Here is a 23633-nt window from a genome sequence, read left to right on the forward strand (position 1 = left end):
TCCACACAAAAATCTGCACACAGATGTTTATGGCCACTTTATTCATAAATGCCAAAATTTGGATGCAACCAAGATGTCCTTCAGTAGGTGAATGGATAAACTGTGGTATATTCAGACAACTGAATATTATTCAGCACTGAAAAAAAAAGAGCTATCAAGCCATGAAAAGATATGAAAGAAACTTTGAAAGAACACCATCAGGCTACATATTATATGATTCCAGCTACATGACATTCTGGAAAAGGCAAAGCAATGGGGATAGTAAAAAGATCAGTGGTTGCCAAGGGATGGCAGGAAAAGATATGAATAGGTGGAGCATGTAGAATTTATAGAGCAGTGAAATTATTCTGCTACCAAAACAATATAATGGTGGGTACAAGTCATTATACATTTTCCCAAAACCCACAGAATGTATAATACCCAGAGTAAATCTTTATATAAACTATGGATTTGGGGTATAAATCATGTGTCAGTGTAGGTTCATCTACTTTAACAAATGTACCACTCTGGTGGTGGAAGATGTTGATAATGGGGGAGGCTATGCATGTGCAGTAATTCAAGTCTATGCCCCGACCAGTAACACCGAAGAAGCTGAAGTTGAACAGTTCTATGAAGATCTACAAGACCTTCTAGAACTAACACCCAAAAAAGATGTCCTTTTCATTACAGGGGACTGGAATGCAAAAGGAGGAAGTCAAGAAACACCTGGAGTAACAGGCAAATTTGGCCTTGGAGTGCAAAATGAAGCAGGGCAAAGCCTAATCGAGTTCTGCCAAGAGAACGCACTGGTCATAGCAAACACCCTCTTCCAACAACACAAGAAAAGACTCTACACATGGACATCACCAGATGGCTGACACCGAAATCAGATTGATTACATTCTTTGCAGCCAAAGATGGAGAAGCTCTGTACAGTCAGCAAAAACAAGACCGGGAGCTGACTGTGGATCAGATCATGAACTCCTTACTGCCAAATTCAGACTGAAATTGAAGAAAGTGGAGAAAACCACTAGACCATTCAAGTATGACCTAAATCAAATCCCTTATGACTATACAGTAGAAGTGAGAAATAGATTTAAAGGACTAGATCTGATAGACAGAGTGCCGGATGAACTAGGGATGGAGGTTCATGACACTGTACAGGAGACAGGAATCAAGACCATCCCCAAGAAAAAGAAATGCAAAAAAGCAAAATGGCTGTCTGAGGAGGCCTTACAAATAGCTGTGAAAAGAAGGGAAGTGAAAAGCAAAGGAGGCCTTACAAATAGCTGTGAAAAGAAGGGAAGTGAAAAGCAAAGGAGAAAAGGAAAGATATACCCATTTGAATGCAGAGTTCCAAATAATAGCAAAGAGAGATAAGAAAGCCTTCCTCAGTGATCAATGCAAAGAAATAGAAGAAAACAACAGAATGGGAAAGACTAGAGATCTTTACAAGAAAATTAGAGATACCAAGGGAACATTTCATGCAGAGATGGGCTCAATAAAGGACAGAAATGGTAGGGACCTAACAGAAGCAGAAGATATTAAGAAGAGGTGGCAAGAATACACAGAAGAATTGTAGAAAAAAGTTCTTCACGACCCAGACAATCACGATGGTGTGATCACTCACCTAGAGCCAGACATCCTAGAATGTGAAGTCAAGTGGGCCTTAGGAAGCATCACTACAAACAAAGCTAGTGGAGGTGATGGAATTCCAGTTGAGTTATTTCAAATTCTGAAAGACGATGCTGTGAAAGTGCTGCCCTCAATATGCCAGCTAATATGGAAAATTCAGCAGTGGCCACAGGACTGGAAAAGGTCAGTTTTCATTCCAATTCCAAAGAAAGGCCATGCCAAAGAATGCTCAAACTACCACACAATTGCACTCAGGTCACACGCTAGTAAAGTAATGCTTAAAATTCTTCAAGACAGGCTTCAGCAATACATGAACCATGAACTTCCAGATGCTCAAGCCGGTTTTAGAAAAGGCAGAGGAACCAGAGATCAAATTGCCAACATCCGATGGCTCATCGGAAAAGCAAGAGAGTACCAGAAAAACATCTATTTCTGCTTTATTGCCTATGCCAAAGCCTTTGACTGTGTGGATCACAACAAACTGGAAAATTCTGAAAGAGATGGGAATCCCAGACCACCTGACCTGCCTCTTTAGAAACCTGTATGCAGGTCAGGAAGCAACAGTTAGAACTGGACATGGAACAACAGACTGGTTCCAAATAGGAAAAGGAGTACGTCATGGCTGTATATTGTCACCCTGCTTATTTAACTTATATTCAGAGTACATCATGAGAAACGCTGGGCTGGAGGAAGCACAAGCTGGAATCAAGATTGCTGGGAGAAATATCAATAACCTCAGATATGCAGATGATACCACCCTTATGGAAGAAAGTGAAGAAGAACTAAAGAGCCTCTTGATGAAAGTGAAAGAGGAGAGTGAAAAAGTTGGCTTAAAGCTCAACATTCAGAAAACCAAGATCATGGCATCCAATCCCATCATTTCATGGGAAATAGATGGGGAAACAGTGGAAACAGTGGCTGACTTTATTTTTCTGGGCTCCAAAATCGCTGCAGATGGTGACTGTAGCCATGAAATTGAAAGACGCTTACTCCCTGGAAGGAAAGTTACGACCAACTTAGACAGCATATTAAAAAGCAGAGACATTACTTTGCCAACAAAGGTCCGTCTAGTCAAGGCTATGGTTTTTCCAGTGGTCATGTATGGATGTGAGAGTTGGACTATAAAGAAGGCTGAGCACCGAAGAATTGACACTTTTGAACTGTGGTGTTGGAGAAGACTCTTGAGAGTCCCTTGGACTGCAAGGAGATCCAACCAGTCCATCCTAAAGGAGATCAGTCCTGGGTGTTCATTGGAAGGACTGATGTTGAAGCTGAAACTTCAGTACTTTGGCCACCTGATGTGAAGAGCTGACTCACTGCAAAAGACCCTGATGCTAGGAAGGATTGAGGGCAGGAGGAGAAGTGGATGACAGAGGATGAGATGGCTGGATGGCATCACCAACTTGATGGACATCGGTTTGGGTGGATCAGGGAGTTGGTGATGGACAGGGAGGCCTGGAGTGCTGTGGTTCATGGGGTCGCAAAGAGTCGGACATGACTGAGCAACTGAACTGATGCATGTGCAGGTAGGAGGCAAATGGGTAATCTCTGTACCTTCCACTCAATTTGGCTGTGAACCTAAAACTACTCTAAAAAAATAAAGCCTATTTAAAAAAAAATCTGGGCAATGCTGCCTGATGATTCTCCTATATTTCCCCGCTCAGTTCTCTCCCTCATTATCCACAGTGGCCATTTCAAATCTCTGACCCCACTACCTTCTTTTCTCTCAACAAATGACCTTGCCTCCGACTTCTTAGATAAAATGAAGTAAACACAGGAATAGAAGGAACGTATCTCAACATAATAAAAGCTATATATGACAAACCCACAGCAAACATTATCCTCAATGGTGAAAAATTGAAAGCATTTCCCCTAAAGTCAGGAACAAGGCAAGGATGCCCACTCTCACCACTACTATTCAACATAGTTTTGGAAGTTTTGGCCACAGCAATCAGAGCTGAAAAAGAAATAAAAGGAATACAGATAGGAAAAGAAGAAGTAAAACTCTCACTGTTTGCAGATGACATGATCCTCTACATAGAAAACCCTAAAGACTCTACTAGAAAATTACTAGAGTTGATCAACGAATATAGTAAAGTTGCAGGATATAAAATTAACACACAGAAATCCCTTGCATTCCTATACTCCAATAATGAGAAAACAGAAAGAGAAATTAAGGAAACAATACCATTCACCATTGCAACAAAAATAATAAAATACTTAGGAATATATCTACCTAAAGAAACAAAAGACTTATATATAGAAAACTATAAAACACTGATGAAAGAAATCAAAGAGGACACAAACAGATGGAGAAATATAGCGTGCTCATGGATTGGAAGAATTAATATAGTGAAAATGAGTATACTACCCAAAGCAATCTATAGATTCAATGCAATCCCTATCAAGCTACCAATGGTATTTTTCACAGAACTAGAACAAATCATCTCACAATTTGTATGGAAATATAAGAAACCTCGAATAGCCAAAGCAATCTTGAGGAAGAAGAATGGAACTGGAGGAATCAACCTGCCTGACTTCAGGCTCTACTACAAAGCCACAGTCATCAAGACAGTATGGTACTGGCACAAAGATAGAAATATAGATCAATGGAACAAAATAGAAAGCCCAGAGATAAACCCACGCACACATGGACACCTTATCTTCGACAAAGGAGGCAAGAATATACAATGGAGAAAAGACAATCTCTTTAACAAGTGGTGCTGGGAAAACTGGTCAACCACTTGTAAAAGAATGAAACTAGAACACTTCCTAACACCGTACACAAAAATAAACTCAAAATGGATTAAAGATCTAAAGGTAAGACCAGAAACTATAAAACTCCTAGAGGAAAACATAGGCAAAACACTCTCCGACATAAATCACAGCAGGATCCTCCATGACCCACCTCCCAGAATATTGGAAATAAAAGCAAAAATAAACAAATGGGACCTAATTAAAAGTAAAAGCTTTTGCACAACAAAGGAAACTATAAGCAAGGTGAAAAGACAGCCTTCAGAATGGGAGAAAATAATAGCAAATGAAGCAACAGACAAACAATTAATCTCAAAAATATACAAGCAACTTCTGCAGCTGAATTCCAGAAAAATAAACGACCCAATCAAAAAATGGGCCAAAGAACTAAACAGACATTTCTCCAAAGAAGACATACAGATGGCTAACAAACACATGAAAAGATGCTCAACATCACTCATTATTAGAGAAATGCAAATCAAAACCACAATGAGGTATCATTTCACACCAGTCAGAATGGCTGCTATCCAAAAGTCTACAAGCAATAAATGCTGGAGAGGGTGTGGAGAAAAGGGAACCCTCTTACACTGTTGGTGGGAATGCAAACTAGTACAGCCACTATGGAGAACAGTGTGGAGATTCCTTAAAAAACTGGGAATAGAACTGCCATATGACCCAGCAATCCCACTGCTGGGCATATACACCGAGGAAACCAGAATTGAAAGAGACACGTGTACCCCAATGTTCATCGCAGCACTGTTTACAATAGCCAGGACATGGAAGCAACCTAGATGTCCATCAGCAGACGAATGGATAAGGAAGCTGTGGTACATATACACAATGGAATATTACTCAGCCATTAAAAAAAATACATTTGAATCGGTTCTACTGAGATGGATGAAACTGGAGCCCATTATACAGAGTGAAGTAAGCCAGAAAGAAAAACAACAATACAGTATACTAATGCATATATATGGAATTTGAAAGATGGTAACGATAACCCTATATGCGAGACAGAATAAGAGACACAGATGCATGGAACAATTTTATGGACTCTGAGGGAGAAGGTGAGGGTGGGACGTTCTGGGAGAATAGCATTGAAACATGTATATTATCATATGTGAAACAGAACACCATTCCATGTTCGATGCATGAGACAAGGGCTCAGGGCAGGGGCAATGGGATGACCCAGAGGGATGGGATGGGGAGGGAGGTGGGTGGGGGGTCCAGGAAGGGGAACACATGTAAACCCATGGCTGATTCATGTCAATGTATGGCAAAAACTATTACAATATTGTAAAGTAATTAGTCCCCAACTAAAATAAATAAATTTATAAAATAAAAAAAATTAAAAAAAAAAGTAAATTATGGGATGGGTCTAGTAAGATCTTTACAACCTTGAGACGTTGTTTTGATTTATTGTAATAACTAATTTAAAAAGTATATAACCCTCTTGCGTAGACTAGCAAGGGGGGCATTCTCCATCCCCCTTCTGATGTCTGTGTCAGAAGCTTTCGAAGTCCCTTTTCACTTTAGTAAAACTCTGCTATATAAAAGTTCTTGAGTGATCAAGCCTGGTCCCTGGTCCCCAAGTTAAATCTTCTTCCGAGATCATGAATCTGACACCGTTCACCTAAGCTACCAACAGGACCAGGATGGGGGCGGGGCAGGGGCAGGGAGGGTAGAAAGGAACCCAAACTGAATGCAAGGTTTCTAGCTCAGGGACGGGGCAGTACCACGTTCTTCAACTGACTGGCTGGTGTGGTTCCACACCTGTTCCTCCCTTCGCATCACTGCTCCTTCAACGACCTCAGGACCCCAGGTCACAGCAGCACTACCCTGTGGGAGTTCGCACACTGAAGCCTGACGACCCTGGGACAAGTCAGCCTGTAGCATGGTGCAGACAGTCCTTCAGAGGGCCTCCCCCACTGAGGCAGTGTCAGCTGCCCCGCTGTGACCAAAGGGAAGAGCCTGGAGGAACTTTCTGACGTCTCCTGCAGCCGCCTCTTCAGAAGTGGGCACTGTTCACCTGGGTCAGCGAGCATGACACAGCTCTCGCAGCAGGGGAGTGAGCAGAAAGACCGGGTCATCAGAAAGGAGGCCGGGATACAGCTCGTAAAGAATGCTCAGGCAACAGCCAGGTCAGTGACTCTGAATCTGCTCCAAGATTCCTGGAGAGGGGCCCCTGATAAACACAAAGATCTCTGAAGGACCATTCCGTGGCCCTCGCTGCACCCTGGCAGCTGAGAGACGGACAAGGGAGGGGTCTTGCCTTAGGACTCACAAAAGATGGTTCCCAGACTTCCCTGGTGGTACAGTGGAGAAGAATCCACCTGCCAATGCCAGGGACATAGGTTCGACCCCTGGTCTGGCAAGATCCCACACGTCGCGGGGCAACTAAGCCCAAGTGCCACAACCACTGAAGACCACATGCCCTAGAGCCCATGCCCTCCAACAGGAGAAGCACCGCAGTGAGAAGCCTACGCACTGCAACTGGAGAGTAGCCCCTGTTCATCACAATTAGAGAAAGCCCGGGCGCAGCAACGAAGACTCAGCACAGCCAAAAATAAATTAAAATGCTTTTAAAAAAAAAAAAATGAAGTAAACAGAGGGGAACTACCTCAACTTCCCACACCAAACCCACCTCCTTCTACACCCTTCTTTTCCACCTGTCACAACAAAAGAACTCTCCTTCTTTGTAAAGTCAGCTTTTCTACCTGGGTCACATTTTTACCTTCTCAATAAATTATCTCTTCTTTCTGCAATATCTTCAACCTCTCCCTCTCTACCTTCTCCTTCATAATAAAATAGCATTTTAACTAGCTCACTGATCTTTACAGATGTAAAAAAACAACACCCTCTCTCCCTCCTGTCTGCCCTTCTCTGTCACTTCAAAGCTAAATATCTTCTTCGTTTAACCTATGCAGCTTCACAATGACTTTTATTTAAATAACTATCAATTATACATTTTTATGAAACTCAAAAGGTAGAGAAGTGTTACACAGTGAAAAGTCTCCCTTCTGGGACTTCCCTGATGGTCCAGTGTTTAAGACTTCATCTTCCAATGCAGGGAGTGAGGGTTCAATCCCTGGTTGGGAACTAACACCCAACTTGTCTTGTGGCAAAAAAAAAAAAAGAACAACAACATAAAACAGAAACAACATTGTAACATTGTAACAAATTCAATAAAGACAGTAAAAATGGTCCATATCAAAAAAAATCTTTTTAAAAAAAGTCTCCCTCCTATTCCTAGCCAACTGGTAGTATCCAGAGATGTTCTACCAGGGCCAAACTGATAAAAAGAATTTTTTCAGGTTGCTGTGTACACTTTCTCACCCACTGCTGCAGTCTGATTTTAGTCTTTTTGTTGTTCAGTAGCTAAGTCATGGAGAAGGCAATGGCACCCCACTCCAGTACTCTTGCCTGGAAAATCCCATGGACAGAGAAGCCTGGTAGGCTACAGTCCATGGGGTCGCTGAGAGTCGGACATGACTGAGCGACTTCACTTTCACTTTTCCCTTTCATGCACTGGAGAAGGAAATGGCAACCCACTCCAGTATTCTTGCCTGGAGAATCCCAGGGACAGTGGAGCCTGATGGGCTGCCATCTATGGGGTTGCACAGAGTCGGACACGACGGAAGCGACTTAGCTTAGCAGCTAAGTCATGTCTGACTCTTTGTGATCCCATGGACTGCAGCATGCCATGCTTCCATGTCCTTCACTATCTCCTGGAGTTTGCTCAAACTCATGTCCATTGATTCAGTGATGCCATCCAACCATCTCATCCTCTGTTGTCCCCTTCTCCTCTTGCCATCAATCTTTCCCAGCATCAGGGTCTTTTCCAACGAGTCAGCTCTTCGCATCAGGTGGCCAAAGTACTGGAGCTTCAGCTTCAGCATCAGTCCTTCCGATGAATATTCAGGGTTGATTTCCTTTAGCATTGACTGATTTGATCTCCTTGCTGTACAAGGGACTCTCAAGAGTTTCTCCAGCACCACAGTTCGAAAGCAAAAACAGACCTCACTGATATCTTAACCTCCTTATTGATACATGCAATAAGTACTTCTCTCCTTTATCTCACTTGACCTAGCAGCATTACCACAGTACTGACTCTGTGCTGTCTTTACTTGACTTCCATAATATCCCATTTCCCTGGGGTCCATTTCCCAAGCTAACATTTAATGAGCATCTGCCAGGCCCTGGTCTTGGTGCTGGAGAGATAAAGACACAGAACAAAGCATACAAAAATCCCTGACCTTAAGAAGCTGACATTCTAATGGGTGATGTAGACAAGAAACAAAGTAAATCTATGTATCATTGAAATATATTGTGCCTTAGATAGTAAGAGGAGCAAAGTAGAAAAATAAAGCAGAAGGGGAATATGTATGCATGTGTATGCAACTATACAGACACACACAGTGAGGTGGGGGACGGTAAGAGGAATGACAGTGGTGCTGGAATTTTAGGTAGGGCAGCCAGGGAAGAACTCACCGACAAAACAACTTTTGAATTGTTATTTTGACCTGAAGGAAGTAAAGGAGCAAGCCATATGTATATGAGAGAAGAGCATCCCAATTAGAACAGAAAGTACAAAGGCCCTGTGGCAGAAATCTGCCTAGATTAAGGCAACAGAGAGGAGGAGAGTGCAAGGGGGACAATAACAGGTTGGAAAGGCTCATGCAATAGGGTCCTGTAGGCCATAATAAAGAACTTTGGCTTTTCCTGAGTGAAGAACTGGGTGAAATTCACCAGAGGATTATGAGCAGGGATGTGATGTGATCTTAATTACATCTCTGGCTGCTCCTTCTGTTTCTCAGTGCACTCTTTTTCTCCTGTCCCCTTCTTAAATGTTGACATTTCTTAGGTTCTCTTGCCTGGGCACCCTTTTCTCATTTTTCCTCATTGGTTTCACTCACTCCCAGGGCTCCATGTGCCCTCTATGTACCTGCAACTGCAAGCCAGATCTCTCTGGTGAGTTTCAGACCACTCCCTCGAAATGTCTCCTGGATATTTCTACTGGATAGCCCATTTATATAGCACTTCAAATTAACATGTCCAAATTCAACGTGTCTCCCTGCCTGTCCCCTAAACCTACTCCCTCTCTAAACTGTCACCATAAGCTTACCAGGTGTTTAAGTCAGAAACTTGGCAGCCACTAATGACTTGCCTCTCATCTTTCTCTCTCCACTATACCCTGAGTAGGTATTCAAGCTCATGACGTTAGACTTTCAGGCAAGATTGCCTGGGTTTGCATCCTAGCTAGTGCTTGTGCTCAGTGTGACTGCTCAGTTGTGTCCAACTCTTTGCAACCTCATGGACTGTAGCCCACCAGCCTCCTCTGTCCACAGGATTTCCCAGGAAAGAATACTGGAGTAGGTTGTCATTTTCTTCTCCAGGGGATCTTCCCAACCCAGGGACTGAACCCATGTCTCCTACATTGGCAGTTAGATTCTTTACCGCTGAGCCATCAGGGAAGCCCACATCCTAGCTAGACCTTCCACTTAACTAGCTGTGAGATCTTAGGCAAGTTAACCTCTCTATGCCTCAGTTTCCTAGTCAGTAAGATGGGGATAAAAACTGTTGTGTGTATCATAAAGCTTCTCTCAAAAGTAAATGAGTTAATTTATATAGTGTTTAGAACAGTGCCTGGTACAGACCAAGTGCTCTGTATATGATGCTATTATCATCCAAGTTATCACCATGTCCTAATTGGCTATCAACTGCCCTTCTACTAGTATCCTTTCCACTAGCTAGTCCTTATGTCATCCTCACAGCCCCTGCCCTACTTCATGCCACTATTATCTCTAACTAGGATTATTGTCCTGCCTTCCTAACTGGGCTCCTGGCCTCTACTCTGTCCTCACCCAAATGGCCAGCCACACTACAGCCAAAATTGATCATTTTTAAATGCAAATTTGATCCTGTCAACCCTTGCTCAAACCCATCACGTTTTCTATTTTTGTTAAGGTAAAGTATAAACTTATCATGGCCTAAAAAGCCCTACCATTTGCCCTTCACACACAGCATCAGCTACATGTAACTTGTGCTGCTGCTGCTGCTGCTGCTAAGTCGCTTCAGTCATGTCCGACTCTGTGCGACCCCATAGACGGCAGCTCACCAGGCTCCGCCGTCCCTAGGATTCTCCAGGGAAGAATACTGGAGTGGGTTGTCATTTCCTTCTCCAGCGCATGAAGGGGAAAAGTGAAAGTGAAGTCGCTCAGTAGTGTCTGACTGTTAGTGACCCCATGGACTGTAGCCTACCAGGCTCCTCCGTCCATGGGATTTTCCAGGCAAGAGTACTGGAGTGGGGTGCCATTGCCTTCTCCAATATAACTTGTGGGGCTAGTGCAAATGAAAATCAGGGCCTCCCTGCTGACAAACGAACAAAGCTTTTTCCTCTCTTCCATGATCTCTCTCTCAAACTTGTCATGGGGCTTTTTATTTGCTAATTCCTATCATGTTCCCTTGGGCATGGGACTATTCAAGGGATAAGCACAGGCCCTCACAGGCACTCAGCGCACAGTATCCATGCACCTGACCCTGACTGTCCAGCAACTGCACCCAAGCCTGGTGATACAAGCAGCCAGCTGAGAATCTGTTCAGGGAGGCAGGGAAGCAGCAAGAAGTAGGACCACAGGTGAGCTAAAGCTCCAGGTCTCCAGGACAAACTACACCGTCCCATTGAACCTGATGTACAAAACACAAATTCAAAGGTAAAATTATTAAGAATTTCAAGACAACAACCACACAGCATTAAACCTCAAGCATGGACATGGGGACCCCTTTCAAATTTGAGGCTGTGTGTGACTGCAGTTGTCACATGTGCCATGAAGCCAGCCTTGCTCTAAAAACCCAGCTTAACTCTCAGTGCCAAGCTCTTTCTGGTCTCTGGCACTCATCACACATGGCTCCTTGTGCCCAGAACATTCCTTCCCTTTCTCTTCCCTACTCCCATGCCACCCACTCCCCACCAACTATCCTTATTTCAGCATTCACCCTACAGACTTGCAATTGCCCGTTTACTTGCTATCTGCCTCTACTACATATAGCAGATAGCATCTCTTGCTCACCCCAAGTCCTCACCTTATCCATCTCCCAAGTCAGCTCATTATTCAATCCAATTCACTGGGCTAGATAACATCTCACATCAGGCTTCTGGCTGCACTGTCTCAATAATTATCACCTGGACCAAGGTTCCTAAATGCTGTTTTGCTTCCCTAGTGAGGAAGACAATTATCACAGCACCAGGTCTCAAGATTAAGATGAATTATTCCCAACATGTACCACAGAGCTTGGCACATGGTAGGTACTCAGTATCTGGATGTAAGTTGGTGCACAAATTCAATAAACACTGCTTGAAAATAGCTACTGCCCTCATGGAGTGGACAGTCTAGAGGGGGAGACAGGTGGTGAAAAATAGTTTCATAAGCACTATAAAATAAATAAAGCAGGGTAAGGGGATGGTGAGTGAATCTTAAGTCTTCATAAAAAGAATTGAGGAGAAAAGTGAGCTATGAATATATTATCACATTTAATCTTCACAACAAACCAGGGCATTTGTACAGTATTCAGAAGCACAGAGTTTAAAAGTACAAACTTGGGAGCAAAACTGCCTAGGTTTAAATCTCACCTCTGCCACTTACTAACTGTGTGAACTTACACAGTTTACTTAACCTTGCTGTGCCTCAGCATCTATAAAATGTGAATATTAATAGTACCCCACCTCATAGGGTTGTTAGGCTTAAATGAGCTCAAGTAGGTAAAGAAACTGAGAGTACCTGGCACATCATTATTAATATTATTCTAATTTAACAGATGAGAAATCTGAGTGGCTAAGTAACTTGTTGGTCATTACAAAACTAATAAATAAAAGAGCAGCATAAAAATCTGGATCTGTTTGACTCCACTATACCACTACAATATACAATCAGAATATAATGTAGGGTTATTAGTAGAGTACAAGTGCTATGAGAATACAAAAGTGGGCATTTAACCCTTCCAGGGTTTGGAACTAAGATGGGGACTGAGGGCTGGAGAAGCTTAAGAGGTAACAAGATTGCTCAGGATCCTATCTAGCTTCTTATGTGCTCAAGCTCTGCTCTCTGAAGATGCCCAAAAAGCCAAGTGCTGTCACCACCTATGCCTGGAAAAACAATATCTTCTTTCATCAATAAAGAGGAAAAAGAACATATTTTACTTTTCTTCATTATTCAAAAAATATCAGAAAATCCAAGTCAAATTCTGGGTTCCTGCAACAATCTTGATCAGGCCAAGCACAATCTATAAAAACAGGGATGACCCATCCCTAGATGCTGAGGCACCCACCATTCATACCAATTCCCCCTGCCTCCAAGCACATAGAACTGGAGGACTACAAAGAACACTGAGCAAGTTTCAGTGTACCCGGGAAGTTTCTTTTCTGGTCTACCCAGTCTCTGGCACATAACTCTGCCAATAACAGGTTTCACTAAATTCTGGGTGCACCAAAAGAACTATTCTATATGCACTGACATGCACACAAGGTGTCACCTCTATCTCCCCAAAAAACCCAAGCAAACAAAAAATCCTCTTGTGACCCCTTCTGTTACTGCCCTATTACTCTGTTCTCCTGTATACCAAAGCCCTTCAAAACAAAAACCTGAGTCCCTTCACACAGCAAATCCTGTATCAATATATACTCAAAATCTAATCTCTTCTCATCACCACTGACTCTGGTCCAAATCACCATTACCTAATTATATGAGTGTTTTCTCAAATGTTAGGGCACATCAGAAACACCTGGAGAACTTAAGACCGATTCCTAGGTCTATCTCCAGAGATCCTGATTTGATAGATCTGGGGTGGGGCCCAGAAATGTACATTTCTAACCAGACCCCGGGTGATGCTGATGCTGCTGGTCCAAGGACCACACTTTAAGAAACAATGATCTACAGTGATCCCAACTCTCCCTGCTTCATCTCATACTCCTCATCTTGAGTCTGTCCTCACAACAGCCAAAGCCTAAACCAGATCACAACTCTCCTTCGCTCAAAATTTTTCTGTGGTTCCCATCCCACTTGGCATGAAAACAACTTAACAATGGGTCATAGGGCCCTATACCTGTGGTTCTCAAACTTGAGTGTGCATCAGAATCACCTGGAAGGTTTGTTAAACCATAGATTCCTGGAGTCGACCCCCAGTTTCTGATTTGGTGTGTCTGGGGTAGGACAATGGACTTTGCCTAACCGGTTCCCAAGTGATGCTGATCCTGCTGGTCCTACTTGGAGAACCACTGATCTACATGATTTATGCCCCCACTCCCAGCTCCTATCATCAGCTTCTACTACTCTCTCCTCACTCTGTCTAGTAACACTGGCTTCTTCGCTATAATTGGAATGGTAACATGCCAGAGTGCTCCCCACTCAGGTCCCTTATTTTCTCTACCTGGAACCCTCTTCCCCAACTTCCCTCCCTCACTTTCCTTCAGGCCTCTGCTCAAGTGTCACCCATATAATCACCCTATACACCAATAAAATAACTATGCCTCCAGTGCTGGAGATGACACTCTTTTTCACCTTGCTTTACATTTCTCTACAGCACTATCACTTAACACACTATATGAAAGTGAAGTGAAAGGTTAGTTGTTCAGTCGTGTCTAACTGTTTGCAACCCCAAGGACTGTAGCCCTCCAGGCTCCTCTGTCCATGGAATTCTCTAGGCAAGAATACTGGAGTGGGTAATCATTCCCTTCTCCAGGGGATCTTCTCAATCCAGGGATCAAACTTAGGTCTCCTGCATTTCAGGCATATTCTTTACTGTATGAGCCACCAGGGAAGCCCAACACACTATATATTTACCTGTAAGCTTACTGTCTCATGTTCACTGCTGTATCCACTCTCCCAGTGTCTAGAAAATAACACAGCACACACTTACTAAATAAGTCAGTCCATAAATGAGTGAATAAATGAATGAATTCATCTTGTTTTCTAACATGAAATAATCTAGAGGTCACATCCTGTGTGTCATCCATCTCTATCTCCTACAGCTCTTAGCTCACTCCTTAGCCAAGAGTAAATACTCAGGAAATATTTATTGCATGAATATTCTAGGTGACAGCCAGAACTGGATATCTACTATGTGCTAGGACTGTGCTAGGTGCTTTACAGAGATTCTCTTATTAATCTTCATAACAACCAATGAAATATAGATTCTTTCTGTTTTAAAGCTAAGGCAGCATGCCCAAAACTAATGCAATTATTGTGAAATCTATACTTCAATTAAAAGAAATTTTAAATATATGAATAAAGCTGAGAAAGCAGACACTTAGAGAGGTGAAATGACCTACCCAAAGAAATGGGGCTAGTAAACGGAAAAGTTAGGATTCCAGGCCAGTTTTTCATTACTATTCTTCAATTACCAAAAGCAGATGTTCATTTAGCTCCCATAGCTCATTCCTGGGCACCATGCCTATGAGGTCTTCTGGTCTGAATTTTTATAACTCCTCTTGGATACTGACTACCCATCCTTTGGTACATATTCACCATCCCAAATTTCTCCTAGGTGAGTTGGGGCAAAAATTATGCTACCCCACTGGTGAAGGAATGGCTCTGAATCTGGATTTTGGCGGTTACATGAATTTACAAGTATGATAAAATGTACAGAACTAAATACACATACACACAAATAGGTATGTGTAAAACTGGTGAAATTGGAATAAGATTGGTGTGTTGTACCACTGCAGTTATATAAGATACCACCATGGAGGAAACTGTGTAAAGGTACAAAGGCCCTCCACATACATTTTTTGCAACTTCCTAAAAAAAAAAAAAAAGAAGAATGTAAAGGACCAGGGCTGAGACGTCCCTGGTGGCTCAGATGGTAAAGCGTCTGCCTACAATGTGGCAGACCCAGGTTCTATCCCTGGGTTGGGAAGATCCTCTGGAGAAGGAAATGGCAACCTACTCCAGTACTCTTGCCTGGAAAATCCCATGGAGGGAGGAGCGTGGTAGGCTATAGTCCATGGGGTCGCAAAGAGTCAGATACGACTGAGTGACTTCACTTTCACTTTTCATGAATCTATAATTATTAAAAAATAAAATTTATTTAAAAAAATATGCCACTCCACAGACAACCTATGAGCCCTGACAGAGCAGGTTGTCCTTCTGATCCTTCTAACTCCACACCCTACAAGACTATCTCCAGGCCAGGGATTCAGCAGCCCATACACTGCATCTAGTAAACTCTGAATATGAATGCTAGGCCTTCTTTTACCTTTGCTACACACTCCGAAAGCTGTTACCCTTCTGCTGCTTTAAAGAGAGTGGTATCCACTTTAACCTGATTTTACTTGGAACAAAAATGTGGAGTGTGTGTGAGCTTATAAGCCTGATTTTCTCTATCTCCCACTTCAAAATGGTTTAACCTAACAGTGCCTTATACTATCTACAGTATTATATCCTATAGCAAGAGTCCAAAGGACCCAAGTTTCACTTGTGGTTGAACAACTAACCGGCTGTGTAGCTTTGAGCAAGCTATTTAACCTCATGAGAGAAAATAACAGCTCCAAAGAGCTATTTGAAAGATTAATTGGTCACTTTTGGTTCAGGAATAATGGAGTAAATACACTTCTCCCTATCACTCTCACTAAGTACAGCTAAAAATCTCAGACATTAAGAAAAATAAAAGGTAAGATGACTCTGAAAAATGGAGAGAAGGCAGCCTGACCAGATGATAGCAGGACCTGAGGTAGTGAGTGCCAACAGACAGAAACTGGGGGAACCTGGACTTGTACTTCTACCTGGCAGTAAAGAGTAGTATCTACCCCTTACCCTGACAATGAAGTGCAGTGTCTGAAGAAGTCTGCAAAAACATAAGATATAATAATATCCAGAGTCTCATAACGTAATACCCAAAATATTCAGGATATAATGAAAATAATGACTCAGCTTATCAAGAACAAGAAAAATCACAACTTGAATGAACAAAGAAAATCAGTAATCTCACTGATGAGATGACACAGATGCTGAAATTACCTGACAGAGATTTTAAAGGAGCAACCACAAAAATGCTTCAATAACAATTACAAATATGCCAGAAATAAATGAATAAATAAAAAGTATAAGCAAAAACTAGAATCTCTGCAAAGAAATAGAAGATATAGAAAAGAACCAATGATACTTTTAGAAAAAAAACTGTTGTTGCTTAGTCACTAAGTCATGTCTGACACTTTTGTGACTCCATGGACTGTAGCCCACTAGCTCCTCTGTCCATGGGATTTCCCAGGTAAGAATACCAGAGCAGGTTGCCATTTCCTTCTCCACGGGAATCTTCCCAACCGAGATCAAATCTGCATCTCTTGTACTGGCAGGCAGATTCTTTACCACTGAGCCACCAAGGGAGCCCTCAGAAAAAACTAAAGCAACTTAAATGAAAACTCACTGCATGGGCTCAACAGCAGAATGTAGAGAATATAGGGGAAAAAAATGGTAAACCTAAAGACAGAACAATAGAAACTATCCAATCTGAACAACAGAAAGAAAACAGATTGAACTATGAACAGCTGTAAGTCAAAAAATTGGACAACCTAGAAGAAACAGATTAATTCTTAGAAACATACAACCTGACAAAACTGCATCAGGAAGAAATAGAGAATTTGAAGAAACTAATAAGGAGATTGAATCAGTAATATATAAAAAAATTTCCCAAAGAGAAGAGAAGCCCAGGACCAGATGGCTTCATTGGTAAATTTTACCAAACATTTAAAGAAGAATTACCACCGATTTTTCTCAAACTTTTTTTTAAAACATCAAAAAGAAGGGGACACTCCAGAACTCATTTTATGAGGATTTACCAGGATTACCCTGATACCAAAGCCATATAAGAATACTACATGAAAAGAAAACTACAGGTCAATATCCCTGATGAATACATATGGAAACATCCTCAATAAAATACTAGCAAACTGAATTCAGCAGCAAACTAAAGGGAACATTTCCCAGGATCAAATGGGATTTATCCTTGAAACATAAAGCTGGTTCAACATAAACAAATTAATAAAGGTGATACAGCACATTAATAGAATGAAAGAAAAAAAGTGATCTCAAAAGAAGATACAGAAGCATTTGACAAAATTCAACACTGATTTATAAACACTCAGTGGGGTATAGATGGAGAAGGCAATGGCAACCCACTCCAGTACTCTTGCCTGGAAAATCCCATGGACAGAGGAGCCTGGTAGGCTGCAGTCCATGGGGTCGCTAAGAGTCGGACACGACTGAGCGACTTCACTTTCACTTTTCACTTTCATGCACTGGAGAAGGAACTGGCAACCCACTCCGGCGTTCTTGCCTGGAGAATCCCAGGGATGGCAGGGCCTGGTGGGCTGCCATCAATGGAGTCGCACAGAGTCGGACATGACTAAAGCAACTTAGCAGCAGCAGCAGTGGGGTAGAGAGGAAATGTACTTCAACATAATAAAGGCCATAAAAGATAAGTCCACAGCTAACATCAGACTCAAACGTATATGGTTGAAAGCTTTTCCTCTAAGATCAGGAACAAGACAAGGATACTCACTCTCACCACTTCTATTCAACAGAGTACTAGAAATCCCAGCCAGAGCCATCAGGCAAGGGAGGGGAAAAAGGCATCAGAATTGGAAAGGAAGAAGTAACATTATCTCTGTTTGCAGGTGGCATGATCTTATATATAAGAAATCCTAAAATTCCATCCCCAAACTGTTACAGTTAATCAATAAATTCTGTAAAGTTGCGGATAAAAAATTAACATGTGGGACTTCCCTGGTGGTTGAGAATCCACCTGCCAAAGCAGGGGACACAGGTTCGACCTCTGATCTGGGAAGATCCCAAATGCTATGGGGCAACTAAGCCCATGCACCAAAACTGCTGAAGCCCATGGGCATAGAGCCCATGTTCCACAAGAGAAATCACCATAATGAGAAACCTGCACACTATAATGAAGAGGAGCCCCTGCTAACTGTAACAGAGAAAGCCCACATGCAGAAACAAAGACCTAGTACAACCAAAAACAAAAAAATAATTTAAAAAATTAACATGAAAAAATCAATAGCATGTTTATACACCAAAAACATTATCTGAAAAATAAGCAAAACAATTTCATTTACAATAGTGCCAAAAACTATAAACTACTTAGGAATAAATTTAATCAAGAAGGTGAAAGATCTCTACATTGAAAACTACAAGACATTGGTGAAAGAAATTGAAGAAAACACAAAGAAATGGAAGGGTATCCTGGGTTCATGGATTGGAAGAATCAATATTGTTAAAAAGTCCACATTGCCCAAAGCCATCTATAGATGCAAAACAATCTTTATCAAGATTCCAATGGTAAAGATACAGAGATTACCATGGCCCTGCGCAAGTCAGTCAGTTCAGTTGGTCACTTGTGTGTGACTCTTTGCAACCCCATGGAATGCAGCACTCCAGGCTTCCTTGTCCATCATCAACTCCTGGAGCTTGTTCAAAGTCAAGTCCGAGTCGGTGATGCCATCCAACCATCTCATCCTCTGTCGTCCGCTTCTCCTCCTGTCTTCAATCTTTGCCAGCATCAGGTCTTTTCTAATGAGTCAGTTCTTCGCATGAGGTAGCCAGATTGTTGGAGCTTCAGCTTCAGCATCAGTCCTTTCAATGAATATTCAGGACTGATTTCCCTTAGGATTGACTGGTTTGATCTCCTTGCAGTCCAAGGGACTCTCAAGAGTCTTCTCTAACACCACACTTCAAAAGCATCAATTATTCAGCACTCAGCTTTCTTTACGGCCCAAATCTCACATCCATATATGACTACTAGAAAAGCCACAGCTTTGACGAGACAGATCTTTGTCGGCAAAGTAATGTCTCTGCTTTTTAATATGCTGTCTAGATTGTTTCTCATAGCTTTTCTTCCAAGGAGTAAACGTCTTTTAATTTCATGGCTGCAGTCACCATCTGAAGTGATTCTGGAGCCCAAGAAAATAAAGTCTGTTACTGTTTGCATTGTTTCCCCATCTATTTGCCATGAAGTGATGGGACCAGATGCCATGACCTTAGTTTTCTGAATGTGGACGTTTTAAGCCAGCTTTTTCACTCTCCTCTTTCACTTTCATCAAGAGGCTTTTTAGTTCTCTTTGCTCTCTGCCATAAAGGTGGTGTCATCTGCATATCTGAGGTTATTGGTATTTCTTCTGGCAATCCTGATTCCAGCCTGTGCTTCATCCAGCCTGGCATTTCACATGATGTTCTCTGCATATAAGTTAAATAAGCAGGGTGACAATATACAGCCTCGACATACTCCTTTCCCAATATGAAACCAGTCTGTTGTTCCATGTCTGGATCTAACTGTTGCTTCTTGACCTGCATACAGATTTCTTAGGAGGCAGGTAAGGTGGTCTGGGATTCCCATCTCTTAAAGAATTTTCCACATTTTGTTGTGATCCACACAGTCAAAAGCATTCACATAGTCTACGAAGCAGATGTTTTTCTGGAATTCCCTTGCTTTTTCTATGATCCACAGGATGTTGGCAATTTGATCTCTCAATCCTCTGCTTTTTCTAAACCCAGCTTGTACATCTAGAAGTTCTCAGTTCACGTACTGTTGAAGCCTGGCTTGGAGAATTTTGAGCATTACTTTGCTAGCATGTGAGATGAGTGCAATTGTGCAGTAGTTTGAACATTCTTTGGCACTGGAATGAAAACTGACCTTTTCAAGTCCTGTGGCCACTGCTGAGTTTTCCTGATTTGCTGGTATATTGAGTGCAGCACTTTCACAGCATCATCTTTTAGGATTTGAAAGAGCTCAACTGGAATTCCATTACCTCCACTAGCTCTGTTCATAGTGATGCTTCCTAAGGCCCACTTGACTTTGCATTCCAGGATGTCTGGCTCGAGGTGAGTGATCACACCATCATGATTATCTGGGTCATGAAGATCTTTTTTGTGTAGTTCCTCTGTGTATTCTTGCCACCTCTTCTTAACATCTTCTGCTTCTGTTAGGTCCATACTGTTTCTGTCCTTTACAGTGCCCATCTTTGCATTAAATGTTCCCTTGGTATATCTAATTTTTTGAAGAGATTTCTAGTCTTTCCCATTCTATTGTCTTCCTCTATTTCTTTGCATTGATCACTTAGGAAGGCTTTCTTATCTCTCTTTGCTACTCTTTGGAACTCCGTATTCAGATGGATATATCTTTCCTTTCCTCCTTTGCCTTTCGCATCTCTTCTTAGCTATTTGTAAGACCTCCTCAGACAACCATTTTGCCTTTTTTGCATTTCTTTTTCTTGGGGATGTTTTTGATCACTGCCTCCTGTACATATTATGAACCTCCGTCCATAGTTCTTCTGGCACTCTTTCTAGCAGAGCTAATTCCTTGAATCTATTTGTCACTTCCACTGTATTTGTCACTATCAGAGCTAATCCCTTGAATCTATTTGTCACTTCCACTGTAAAGGATTTGATTTAGGTCATACCCGAATGGTCTAGTGGCTTTCCCTACTTTCTTCAATTTAAGTCTGAATTTTGCAATAAGGAGTTCATGATCTGAGCCACAGGCAACTCCCAGTCTTGTTTTTGCTGACTGTAGAGAGCGTCTCCATCTTCAGCTGCAAAGAATATATCAGTCTGATTTTGGTAGTGACCATCTGGTGATGTCCATGTGTAGAGTCTTCTCATGTGTTGTTAGAATAGGGTATTTGCTATGACCAGTTTGTTCTCTTGGCAAAACTGTTAGCCTTTGCCCTGCTTCATTTTGTACTCCAAGCTCAAACTTGCCTGTTACTCTAGGGATCTCTTGACTTCCTACTTTTGCACTCCAGTCCCGTATAATGAAAAGGACATCTTTTTTGGGTGTTAGTCCTAGAAGGTCTTGTAGGTCATCAGAGAACCATTCAACTTTAGCTTCTTCGGGCATAGACTAGGGTTACTGTCACATACAATGGTTTGTGTTGGAAACGAATAGAGATCATTCTGTCATTTTTGAGATTGCATCTAAGTACTGCATTTTGGACTCTTCTGTTGACTATGATGGCTACTCCATTTCTTCTAAGGGATTCTTGCCCACATAGTGGATATAATGGTCATCTGAATTAAATTTGCCTATTCTGGTCCATTTTAGTTCACTGATTCCTAAAATGTCAATGTTCTCTTGCCGTCTCCTGTTTGACCACTTCCAATTTATCTTGATTCATGGACCTAACATTCCAGGTTCCTATGCAATATTGTTCTTTACAGCATCAGACTTTACGTCCATCACCAGTCATATCCACAACTGGGCACTGTTTTTGCTTCGGCTTAGCCTCTTCATTCTTTCTGGAGCTATTTCTCTACTCTTCTCCAGTAGCATATTGGGCACTTACTAACCTGGGGAGTTCATCTTTCAGTGTCCTGTCTTTTTGCCTTTTCATACTGTTTCTGGTGTTCTGAAGGCAAGAATACTGAAGTGGTTTGCCATTCCCTTCTCCAGTGGACCACGTTTTGTCAGAACTCTCCACCATGACCTGTCCATCTTGGGTGGCCCTACATGGCATGGTTCATAATTTCATTGAATTAGACAAGGCTGTCATCCATGTGATCAGTTTGATTAGTTTTCTGTAATTGTGGTTTTCATTCTGTCTGCCCTCTGATGGATAAGGATAAGAGGCTTGTGGAAGCTTCCTGATGTGATGGACTGTCTGTGGGGGAATCTGGGTCTTGCTTTGATGGGAAAGGCTATGCTCAGTAAATCTCTAATCCAATTTTCTGTTGATGGGTGGGGCTGTTCCCTCTCTGTAGTTTGGCCTCAGGCCAAACTCTGGTAGGGGTAATGATGACCTCCTTCAAAAGGACTTATGCCAGCATTCCATGACTCCAAGGACTGTTGTATTCATTGCCCCTGATCCCATGGCAGGTCACTGTTGACCCATGCCTCTGCCAGAGACTCCTGGACACTCACAGGCAAGTCTGGCTCAGTCTCTCGTCGGGTCACTGCTACTTTCTCCTAGGTCCTGGTACACACAAGCTTTTATTTGTGCCCTCCAGGAGTCTGTTTCCTCAGTCCTATGGAAGTCTGTAATCAAATCCCACTGGCCTTCAAAGTTAAATTTCCTGGGGGTTCTCAGTCCCTCTGCTGAATCCCCAGGTTAGGAAATCTGTTCTGCGCCCTGCAACTTTCACAAAAGTATGAGAACTTCTTTGGTATAACTGTTCTCCAGTTTGTGGGTCATCTGCTCAGTGTTAGGATGACATGCAAATTCATGAAGCATTTCATATTTTCGAATTGAGAGAGTAGCACTGAAACATATACACTACTGTATGTAAAATAGGTAGCCATTGGGAATTAGCTGTATGACTCAGGGAGCTGGACCCAGTGCTCCGTCACAATACAGAGGGGTGGGATGGGGTGGGAGAAAGGAGAGAGGTTCAAGAGGGAGGGGACATATGTATACCTATGGCTGATTCACGTTGATGTATGGCAGAAACCAACACAACATTATAAAGCAATTATCCTCCAATTCAAAATAAATTTTTTTTTTCAAAATACATTTTAAAAAATATTCCAATGGTATTTTTTTAAAGTAGAAAAAACAACATTCAAATTTATATGGAACTACACAGGACCCAGAATAGCTAAAGCAATTCTGATTAAGAAGAAATTGGGAACTATAACATTTCCTGATTTCAAATTGTATTACAAAGTTATGGTAATCAAAACAGTGTGGTACTGGCATAAAAACAGACCCATAGACCAAAGGAGCAGTATCAAGAGCCCAGAAATAAACCCTGCATACATGGTCAACTAATACTGGACAAGGGAGTCAAGAATACTCAGTGCAGAAAATACAGTCTCTTAAATGGTGCTGGGAAAATTGGATATTCAAATGTAAAAGGATGAAAATAAACCCCTGACTTATATTACTCACAAAAATTAACTCAAAGTGGATTAAAGATTTAAATGTAAGGCTGAAAACCATGAAGCTCCTAGAAGAAAACACAGGAAAAAAGTTCCTTAATGTGGACCTTGGCAATAATTTTTTGGCCATGACACCGAAAGCATAAAGTGACAAAATCAAAAATAAATATCAAAAATAAATCAAAAATTTGGCTTGGCCACATCAACCTAAAAAGTTTCTGCTATGCAGAAATAAAAAGGCAACCTATGGAATAGGAGAAAATACTTGCCAATCATATGTTAAATATTAAATAAGGGGTTATTATTCAAAAAATTAAGAACTCCTACAGGTCAATAGCAAAAAAAATCTGGTTAAAAAATGGGCAGATGAAACACATGAAAAGATGTTCA

The 23633-nt window shown here is 41.8% G+C and overlaps 1 protein-coding gene across 18 annotated transcripts in view; it reads right to left on the minus strand.

The window, feature by feature from the left end:
- The window catches only part of PHF8 (PHD finger protein 8), a 111716-nt gene that overhangs the window by 74622 nt on the left and 13461 nt on the right, over positions 1 to 23633 (minus strand). The window lies entirely within an intron of this gene.

Source organism: Giraffa tippelskirchi, chromosome X (assembly GCF_054371585.1).
Source record: "Giraffa tippelskirchi isolate mGirTip1 chromosome X, T2T-mGirTip1v1.2.pri, whole genome shotgun sequence".
Lineage (NCBI taxonomy): Eukaryota > Metazoa > Chordata > Mammalia > Artiodactyla > Giraffidae > Giraffa > Giraffa tippelskirchi.